A 10,852-nucleotide genomic window follows, 5' to 3' on the forward strand; every position below is an offset into this window, starting at 1 on the left:
AATTTCTACATCGCGCCGTAATACATACAGCGCCTAGTATTCCCAAATGGTCACCCATCTGTTACTGCTGAAGCTCATTGTTGCATATACGGCATAATCACGTTAACACACCGCATATATATATATATATATATATATATATATATATATATATATATATATATATATATACTATAGTAATTAAATACCTACAGATATTAGTGTTTCATCCTTTCGGGAATCTTCAGTAGAGACTCGAACCCCGGCAATAGAAGTCATGTCCTGCTTCATTAGCAAGATCCGAACCATTCGGCTACCGTCAACCGCGAGAGATACAGTTGAAAGTTAAACATTTATATTTATTAAATGCTTTAACGTCCGTCAGACGATCTACGCATCTACGCATATGAGCTAAGTTGACCGACTTATTCCAATTTAAAGTGCTCAACGATCAGAAACAAATTTCTTAAAGGCGCTGACACACACACACACACACACACACACACACACACACATATATATATATATATGTATGTATGTATGTATGTATATATATATATATATATATATATATATATATATATATATATATATATATATATATATATATATATATATACAAGTAGCTCCGTTGCAGCCAGATGGCTGGATATTGTGAAAGAAAAACGAATAAGTACAGTGTATTTACACAAGCAATATTTACGAAACTATAGTTAGCAATTACTTATTTTTTTTGTCGGTTCTCCAGTAGAATATGTCTTCTTGAACTACTTTAACAAAAAAAAAATATTGTATTTTCAACTAATATTAAAATATATATATATAAGATACATAGGTAAAAATATCATTTAATTTAATGACCGGTGGTGTTAACTGACCACCAAGGTCGAATCAGAGAAAGTCCATTTTTTCTTTTTTTTTTTTTTTTTTTTTAAATCAGACAAAGAAAATGGAAGTAATTAGTTTTAAAAAGAAAAAGAAATTCTTGTATTTTTTGCAACTAATATTAACGAAAAAAAATCTGAGATACATGGGTAAAAGTATCATTTTTTTTATTTTGATGACCGATGGTCTTAACTGACCACCCTGGTCAAATCAGAGAAAGTCCCTTTTTTTTTTAATCAGACGGAGAAAATGGAAGTAATTTTTTTCAACACTTTGGCGAAGAATAAGAGGAAAAATATATATACATATACATATATATAGATAGATTGAAAAGGGAGTGTATATCTCCGAAATATATATATATATATATATATATATATATATATATATTAGACCTCTTCAAAATTGACCTTTTTCTTCAAACATATGGAAACTGCTATTATTCCCATTCTCTAAGGTCTAAATTAGCTAAATATACCAGTTATTGTGATCTTGGACCTTAGCTATGCCTACCTCAAGAGCCATGTAATTTTATTGTTGACGTTTTTCAAAAACGCTGCAAAATATGGGATATTATGTCCTTATTTTCATTGTAGCTTTCCAGATGTTGATGCTATAGCATTGAAAGTGGTACCAAATGAAAGCTAATAAAATTTTCTTGCATATGGTAGTAAGCACAATAAAACACATGAACACCTGTGTAAATTTTAAATAATTTTAATTCGCAAACATCTGGGACACTACAAAAAAATCAGTTTGGTAGTATGATAGCACTGCACTGACACATATATTGCATAAGAAACTGTCAGATAGGATGTTACTAATACATGTATTATCACTTGTTCAATGTGGCTTTTTTGAAACTGTCAATTTTTTTCCTGTGGTACTCCACAACTTGTAGTAAGCAGCTTCTTTGCTCTGGGTTGCAAAGTCACTCATTAGTTTCACACCTCTCTCAGCCACATCATTGGTCACTTTCACTGACCTCACAAACTTCTGTGCATTCCTGTAGCTGTCATTGTCTTCCCAGGTGTCAGCAGGAGTAGTGAGCCAGTCACATTTCACTCGAAGAGCATCAAACAGAAAGTGAGACTCTGGCCCTACCAGGTCTGTGAGAACTGTAGCTGCATTGATGACAGGAAACACTGGCTTGCCTTTCCTGTAACTCTCAGGTTTCTCTGTTTCTGACAGCTTGACTGCGAGCTTCTCTTTTGCAGACTTGGTTATGCTGGCATGTGAACTGAACAAGGTGAATGGCACTAGTTCCTGGGTCAGATACCAGCGGTGGTTGTTCATTTTCTTGAGAACAGAGGTTGCCAGTTCATAGTCATACTGCTTGTATTGCAGCATGTTCTTCATAAGCTGGAGGTCATGGATAGGTGCATCAGCTGCAGATGTGGTGGTTACCCAGTGGCTGGTGTAGAATAAGGCCAGGAACTTGTTCATCCTCTCCAGCTTGAAGATAGTGTCCGTGTTGTATTTTAGTTCCTTGGAAAACATGAGCATCTTCATACAGTAAATGTTCCTGGCCATCCAGCGGGCTTAGTGAATGACACCTGGCTTGGCCCAGTGGATACCTCGAGGAGGTTCCTCGCCAAGCAGGATCAGGCACAGCTCTGCCACCTCTCTGTAATCTGCCCTCGGACTTGCTTCCTCAAGGAAATTGTTTAAGACTGCAATTGTGCTTGTCTTCTTCTGTTTCAAGTCTTGTTCAACTAAACCCAGAACTCTTGGGCAGTCCTTAACCAACTTGTCCCACTTCTCTTTCACATTACTGAACATTGGGTTGTCAGGACTCTTGACCTTGCTGAACACAGCCTCCCATACACTTCCAATTATTACCTCTGATACGTAATGGCGACAAGCGAAGTAGAATACCTTTTTGCCTAGTTTTTCTTCAATAAGCTTCGCTGCACCCTTGTTGATGCCACTGTTGCTTGCTGTGGTATCAAATACCAAGCCTACAATGTTGTCTGTGAGACCCCATGCTTCTATCAGTCCCAATGTAGCATTACACTGTTGGATTCCTGTGGAACTTTCTATGAAGGGCACACCAAGCAGCTTCCCTTCTTCATACTGTGGAGTACCAGAGACGAGCACTGCAAGACTTTCCCCTGGGTATCTTTCACCAAGAACATCCTGTAGAAGTTTTCCATCGCAGTGTAGTGTGCAGTAATCTGGCGGACTTTCCTTGAAGTTATTCATGTAACTTTGGCACAAGTTATGACGAGTGTTTATCCTATTTCGTTTTGTAGTAGAGACTGATATAACAAAGTCATCAAGATCTGCGCAACCATGCCTTCAACACTGCAGACACCATGGTTGTAGTCTGGTTGTCAGAGAGCGACAACCGATCTGCAGTGCTACAAATCTCTTCACTGGTCATAACTGAGTGTGGAAAGTGTAAGGTTATCGTACTTGGTTTTGATGAACAGCTTGGTGTTGTTTCAGTGTATTCTGAACCCTCACTAGTACCAGAGCCTTGACTGTTCTCTGGGTCTTCATCACTTGAAATTTTCCCAACTTCTGCTGCTGCAGAAGTCACTGATGATAACATTCTCTCTTCTCTTTCTTCTCGGAAGCTTTTCTCTCTAGACTTCTTCTCAAACACCTTATCATGACCTGACATGTGTGCCAGGCGAGTGGTCTGTTGGTCCAAGTAGAAATTGACGTCCTCTTCCTTGGTCTCCTTTGTGAGCAGCCTGTTGCTCCTTATCTCCTTCGCAACATCCTTTGCTCCAATATCAAATATCTTGTCTAAGTCCTTCAGAAAGTTAGCTCGTTTCTCTTCCTCTGGTTTGTTATTTCTTCCCTTGTTTTTAACAATTTTCCTGTACTTTTCATGGAGGATCATGAAACGGTTGACTGCGTTTGGTCTAGTTAGTGTTTTAATCCTTGCCATATTCCAGACTGGCAAAACGACATCCACTGTATCATGGGCTAAAGACCTATTGTCACTGTTGGGATTATCATTCCTCAAATGCAGGAAATACTGGAACACCTGGCGATTAGTAGGAAGTTGAGAGCCCCTGATGCTGGAGCTGGGTTGTCCAATGAGATACACATCACTGAATGATCTTGTGGCAGGAGTTGCCACCTTTCTTCTCTTTTCAGTTGGTTGATCCCGTTCACTTGTATCGCTGACCACTTTCCCACAGCGTAGTTGTCTTCCAGATGCCATGTTGTCAGCAGTTCACAAATCTTCACAAATCAGCTTTAACTTACAATCTGAAATGAAGAGATAAAACATACTTAGTGATAATATCATCATATACATGCATTAAGAGTAACATTTTTGAGATAAAGTTATGTATTATATGATGGCATCCTTTCCAAGCATAAAAAATATATATGTTTGTGCATTAAAATTAATTAAAATTAACACAAGTGTTCATGTGTTTACTACCATATGCAAGAAAATTTTATTAGCTTTCATTTGGTACCACTTTCAATACTATAGCATTAACTTCTGGAAAGCTATAATGAAAATAAGGACATAATATCCCAAATTTTGCAGCGTTTTTGAAAAACGTCAACAATAAAATGACATGGCTCTTGAGGCAGGCATAGCCAAGGTCCAAGATCAAAATAACTGGTATATTTAGCTAATTTAGACCTTGGAGAATGGGAATAATAGCAGTGTCCATATGTTTGAAGAAAAAGGTCAATTTTGAAGAGGTCTAATATATATATATATATATATATATATATATATATATATATATATATATATATATATATATATATATATCTTTAAAAAAATAAACACTCATTAATTTTATAAAGGTAAAAAAATATTCGCGTTGCAGCTATTTGGCTTTAAAGTGTTCAATGTAACACGTATCTTATTTAATTTTCAAATTTCACTCAACGCCTTTTAATGGAAAACCTACCCAGATTTTCAAACCACACGCACCACGCGTAATTATCTGGCTACAGATAAATCCACAGCTAACATCATGTAGACTCAACTCAAATTGTTCCATTCAACACCATGGCGAAGAATAAGAGGAAATATATATATATATATATATATATATATATATATATATATATATATATATATATAGAGAGAGAGAGAGAGAGAGAGAGAGAGATTGAAAAAGGAGTGCATATCTCCGAAATATATCTATAATCTTTAAAAAATAAACACTCGTTTATTTTATAAAAATAAAAAAAATTCGCGTTGCAGCTATTTGGCTTTAAAGTGTTCAATGCAACACGTATCTTATTTAATTATATATATATATATATATATATATATATATATATGTTATATATATGTGTGTTATATATGTTATATATATGTGTTTTATATATATATATATATATATACATATATATATATATATATGTTATATTATATTATCTAATTTATGCGCGTGACATAGTAAAATATTTAAAAACAAAAGTAAAAAAAGAAAAAATGAATATGCAGCCCATCAATAAAAGGGGCTACGAATATATGTACTAAGCAAAGGGTAGCTAACTCCTTAATCGTCAACGTAGCGAAATCAAATACAAAAACCATCGTTTCAAAACTGTTAACATCGCAAAAATAAAATAACAGACTTAGATTTTCTCTCTACAACCTTCTCTCTCTCTCTCTCTCTCTCTATATATATATATATATATATATATATATATATATATATATATATATATATATATAAAGAGACAGAGACAGAGAGAAAGAGAGAGAGAGGGAGAGGGAGAGGGAGAGGGAGAGATAAAGATAAATAAAAAAGGAATAAAACGAGTTATGTGTTCCTCAACGTTTCGTCTTCATGTCGAAACTCTCTGAATTAAAAAAATAAAGACGAAACGTTTATGAACACATTTCGGTTTGTTTCTTTTTTATTTCTCTATTTCGTCGGAATGCTATTTACATCATTCTCATCACACACACACACACACACACACACACACACACACACACACACACACACACACACATATATATATGTTAAATACTTTTATATGCAAAATCCGATCCTGCATTTTGCTAATTCCTGCCCTCTGATGAGAAGGAGAGTATTTCTTCGAAACTCCGCGGATTAAGGACTATCCACTTATCTTGTGCTTCCTTTTTTTAAGATTAAATATGTTTTTAACTCTTTTTCAAGATGTCTTTTGACATGTTTTATTAATCATTTGTTCATATATATATATATATATATATATATATATATATATATATATATATATATATATATGAATTTAGGAAAACTCGTCCCGGGAAAACTCATCTCGGGAAAACTCGTCTCGGGAAAACTCGTCTCCGGAAAACTCGTCTCGGGAAAACTCGTCCCCTTTCGCTAGGTAGGAAAACTAGTCCCTTATTGAATAAATATCGATTGAAAACATATTTTATGATCGTTCTTGAAGGAGATATTGTTTTTTAAAATAAACTATAGCCCCCCCCATAATATATTTTTAAAAATATTTTTACTTGTTTAATGTTTTTTTGTTTTGTTTTTTTTAAATAAAATCGATTTTCTAAGTGTCCGTTTTCTACCTAACTGGCTAAGTTCTTAGTGATTTAACTTATTTTAAAGCGTTTATTATGTTCATACAAAGTTAATTACAATTTTTTGTTGTTCTTATTTTAACGATGTTTTTTGGAGTCATAAAAACAATAAAAAAAACAAAACCCAAAAATTAAAAAACAGGGAGCGATTCGATTCTTCGTTACGCTTTTGGTTTTGTTTTTTAATTATGATAGTTTTTTGTTGTTATGTTTTTGTTTTCTGTCATACCAAATGCACTCATGCGTTATTTAAAATTATGATTTTATCAATTATCAACAGTTATGGTCGTCCTGTCAAATTTTGCAAAAATTAACTAATAAATTAAAAGCGAAATATTTTTTTGGCGCGAGAGATGCCATGTGCTAACAATCTCTCGTTAACTCATTTTTAATTTTTTTAATTTTTACTTCAAAATTCTAAAATCAATCATTAAGAGAGAAAGTAATCACTAAATAAATTTATTAATCAATTTTATTGAAAACTCCGCTATCGTTTATCAAGAATCTTTTTAATTTCATTTTTTGTTGGTTGCTTTTCGAAGGGAGATATAGGTTTTATCCCCCCTCTCTCTCTCTAAATTATATTTTTAAAAATATTAAAATTTATTATTTTCTTTTTAAAACCAAATCTCCCTCAGTAATTGCTTTAATTTTCTATTTTTTAGCGATTATCAAGACCCCCTAAGATACCGGGCATTATTTCTCGTTCTCCCGTAACACTCGACCGACATGTTTTTTGTTTGTTTTCTGTTTTTTTTTCTTTACCAAATAAACGATTCCAAATAAATTAAATAAACAACATAGTCGGCGAGGTAGAAAAATCGATTTTACCCTTTTATAAACAACAGTATATAAGTAAATTCTTTTTATATTAATATAAAAAAAATATGCGGTCTCGTTTGCGAACGCTTTTATTAAAAACACAAAAAAAACATTAAACAAGTAAAAATATTTTTTTTATTTTTTATAGTTTATTTAAAAAAAAACAATATCTCCTTCAAGAACGATCATAAAATGTGTTTTCAATCGATATTTATTCAATAAGGGACCAGTTTTCCTACCTAGCGAAAGGGGACGAGTTTTCCCGAGACGAGTTTTCCCGAGACGAGTTTTCCCGAGACGAGTTTTCCCGGCACCAGTTTTACCCCCCCCCTCTCTAAATTATATTTTAAAAAATATTAAAATTTGGGTTTGTATTGCTGTACACATAGATTCGAAAAAGTAGTCAAAAAACAAATATATAACAAATAAATGTTATCAAAGGCAAGATAAGTTACTTTTCTACCAAACTGGATATAATTCTCGTGTTTTTATTCAATTTAACATGTTTATTCAGCTCGAAAAACATGCAGTGTTTACCGATGTATTGCAAAATTCAAAATGGCGGCCGACTCTCTCTTAAACACGGTAAGTTCGGGAAAAGGTGTTATAAATAATAAACTAGACAAAATCCTGTTAGAAATTCGCTCAATATATATTACCGTGACATATGTTGACATATATTCGGTGTTTTTTTAATAGTATTTTGTCTAGTTTATTATTTATAACACATTTTCCCGAACTTACCGCGTTTAAGAGAGAGTCGGCCGCCATTTTGAATTGTCCAATACATCGGTAAACACTGTATGTTTTTCGAGCTGAATAAACATGTTACATTGAATAAAAACACAAAAAATATATCCAGTTTGGTAGAAAAGTAACTTATCTTGCCTTTGATAACATTTATTTGTTATATATTTGTTTTTTTGACAACTTTTTCGAATCTATGTGTACAGTAATACAACCCTAAAATTTATTATTTTCTTTTTAAAACCAAATCTCCCTCAGTAATTTCTTTAATTTTCTATTTTTTAGCGATTATCAAGACTCTTAAGATGTGATATACCGGACATTATTTCTCGTTCTCACGTAACACTCGACATGTTTTTTTGTTTGTTTTCTGTGGGTTTTTTTCTTTACCGAATAAACGATTCCAAATAAATTAAACAACACACAACATAGTCGGCGAAGTAGAAAACTCGATTTTACCCTTTTATAACAACAGTAAATAAGTAAATTCTTTTTATATTAGTATAAAAAATATGCGGTCTCGTTTATGAACATAATAAACGCTTTAAAATAAGTGAAACCACTAAGAACTTAGTCAGTTAGGTAGAAAACGGACACTTAGAAAATCGATTTTATTTAAAAAAAAAAAAAAAAAAAAATTAAACAAGTAAAATATTTTTTTTTTAATATTATGGGGGGGCTATAGTCTATTTAAAAAAAACAATATCTCCTTCAAGAACGATCATAAAATGTGTTTTCAATCGATATTTATTCAATAAGAGACCAGTTTTCCTACCTAGCGAAAGGGGACGAGTTTTCCCGAGACGAGTTTTCCGGAGACGAGTTTTTCCGGGACGAGTTTTCCTGGCACCATATATATATATATATATATATATATATATATATATATATATATATATATATATATATATATATATATATATAGTGAACCAATAGAAAACCGAATTGCAACTTCTCTTTCGATTTTCGGATTTTATAAATATGCCATTTATTTTCTTTAAAAATTGATAAGTTCCTTTTCTTTTGATGAGTTCAAACATAAATTAAAAGATTCACATAATAATTATATTATTTAAATTTAAAAAAATAACAAAATAGTTACATAAATGATTCTGTTCTAGGAGACAGGTGCTGCCAAGCATTGGACATTTTAACACACTTAAAGAAATAAACGGTAAGCTGGCCAACAACTTGAAATTTGGAATACAGACGTTTGTCATTTATTTGTATATGCTCTGTAGTTATATGTACATATATATATATATATATATATATGTGTGTGTGTGTGTGTGTGTGTGTGTGTGTGTGTGTGTGTGTGTGTGTGTGTTTATGGGAAAATATGATTATATATACAGTCCTGGTCAAAATCATAAGACCACTTACGAAAGTAAGCGTGTAGGCATATTATCGAATTTTTAATCAGACAAATGGTTGAAACCATTGCCAAAAGGGAAAATATGATGGAAAAAAATGAAATCTGCTTCATTCGAAACCTTAACCCTGATCTAATAATTATTTTTTTTTAAAAACAAACATTTTCACCTGGTCAAAATGATAAGACCACTTTAATAAAATCGGCTAGTTTTGAAAAAAATGAATACGAAAAGCTTTCTATGTTACTAAAAGCAACTTGTTAGTCGATAAAAAAAAAAAAACATCTTACTAAATTATAAATGGCAAAAGGGAAACCATTATCAGAGTTTGAGAGAGGAAGGATCTTTGAGCTTAATAGGGATGGACTCTCCCATAGATCCATTGCAAACGAAGTGAATCGTAGCAAAACGGTCATCACAAATTCTTTAAGAAATCCAGATCAATATGAGAACAAAAAGAGTCCAGGTCGACCAAAAAAATAACCCCATTACTGGATCGCTGTATCAGGAGAAGTTTAAAAAAAACTCCAATATAAGCTCAAGTCGATTGAAAAGCCAAACAGCAGCAGAATGTAGTCCTAAAACCATCAGAAGCCATCTGAAAATAAAGTGTTTCAATCATTTAAAGCGACTGCAGAAACCACGTCTTCTTGAACAGTACAAAACTAACCGACTTAAATATGCCACCAAATACCAGACTTAGGATGAAAAGAAGTGAGAAAATGTAATTTTCTCCGATGAGAAAAAGTTTAATCTAGATGGTCCAGATGGATTTCAACACTATTGGCATGATAAAAATTTGCCCAAAGGGACTTTTTCAACTCGGCATAGTGGAGGAGGGTATTTAATGATCTGGGGTGCTTTCTTGTCAGCTGGGACCCGAAAGTTGCAAGTAGTGAAAGGCCGGCAAACCTCATTGAAGTACATTTCAATGCTTGAAAATGCTTCTATCAGGACTGAAGGTCTTCGTCTGTTTGGGAGAAATTGGATTTTCCCGCAAGACAACGCTGCGATACACACTTCTCGACAAGCACGAGAATACTTTTCTTCAAATAATATAGAATTGTTAGATCATCCAACATGTTCTCCGGACCTCAATCCCATTGAAAATCTTTGGGGATGGATGGCAAAAGAAGTGTCCAAGGATGGAACCCAGTATGATTCGATAAAGGAACTTTTTGATTCGGTTTTCAGTACATGGGATAAAATTCCTTCGCAACTGATAAAAAACTTAGTCGCAAGCATGCAGAAGAGACTTTTTGAAGTAATTCGTAATAATGGAGGCTATACTAAATACTGAGACCCTTTTTAGTAATTTATAATTGCCTTTTGTTAGATAAATTATCAGTGGTGCTATCATTTTGATCAGGTGAAATTTTTTTTTTTTTTTTAAATAATTATTAGATATGGGTTAAGGTTTCAAATGAAGCAGATTTCATTTTTTCCATTATATTTTCCCTTTTAGCAATGGTTTCAACCATTTGATCCAATATCTCTCTCTCTCTCTCTCTCTCTC

This window comes from Euprymna scolopes, chromosome 36 (assembly GCF_053919585.1).
Source record: "Euprymna scolopes isolate OS-2025 chromosome 36, ASM5391958v1, whole genome shotgun sequence".
Taxonomy (NCBI): Eukaryota; Metazoa; Mollusca; class Cephalopoda; order Sepiida; family Sepiolidae; genus Euprymna; species Euprymna scolopes.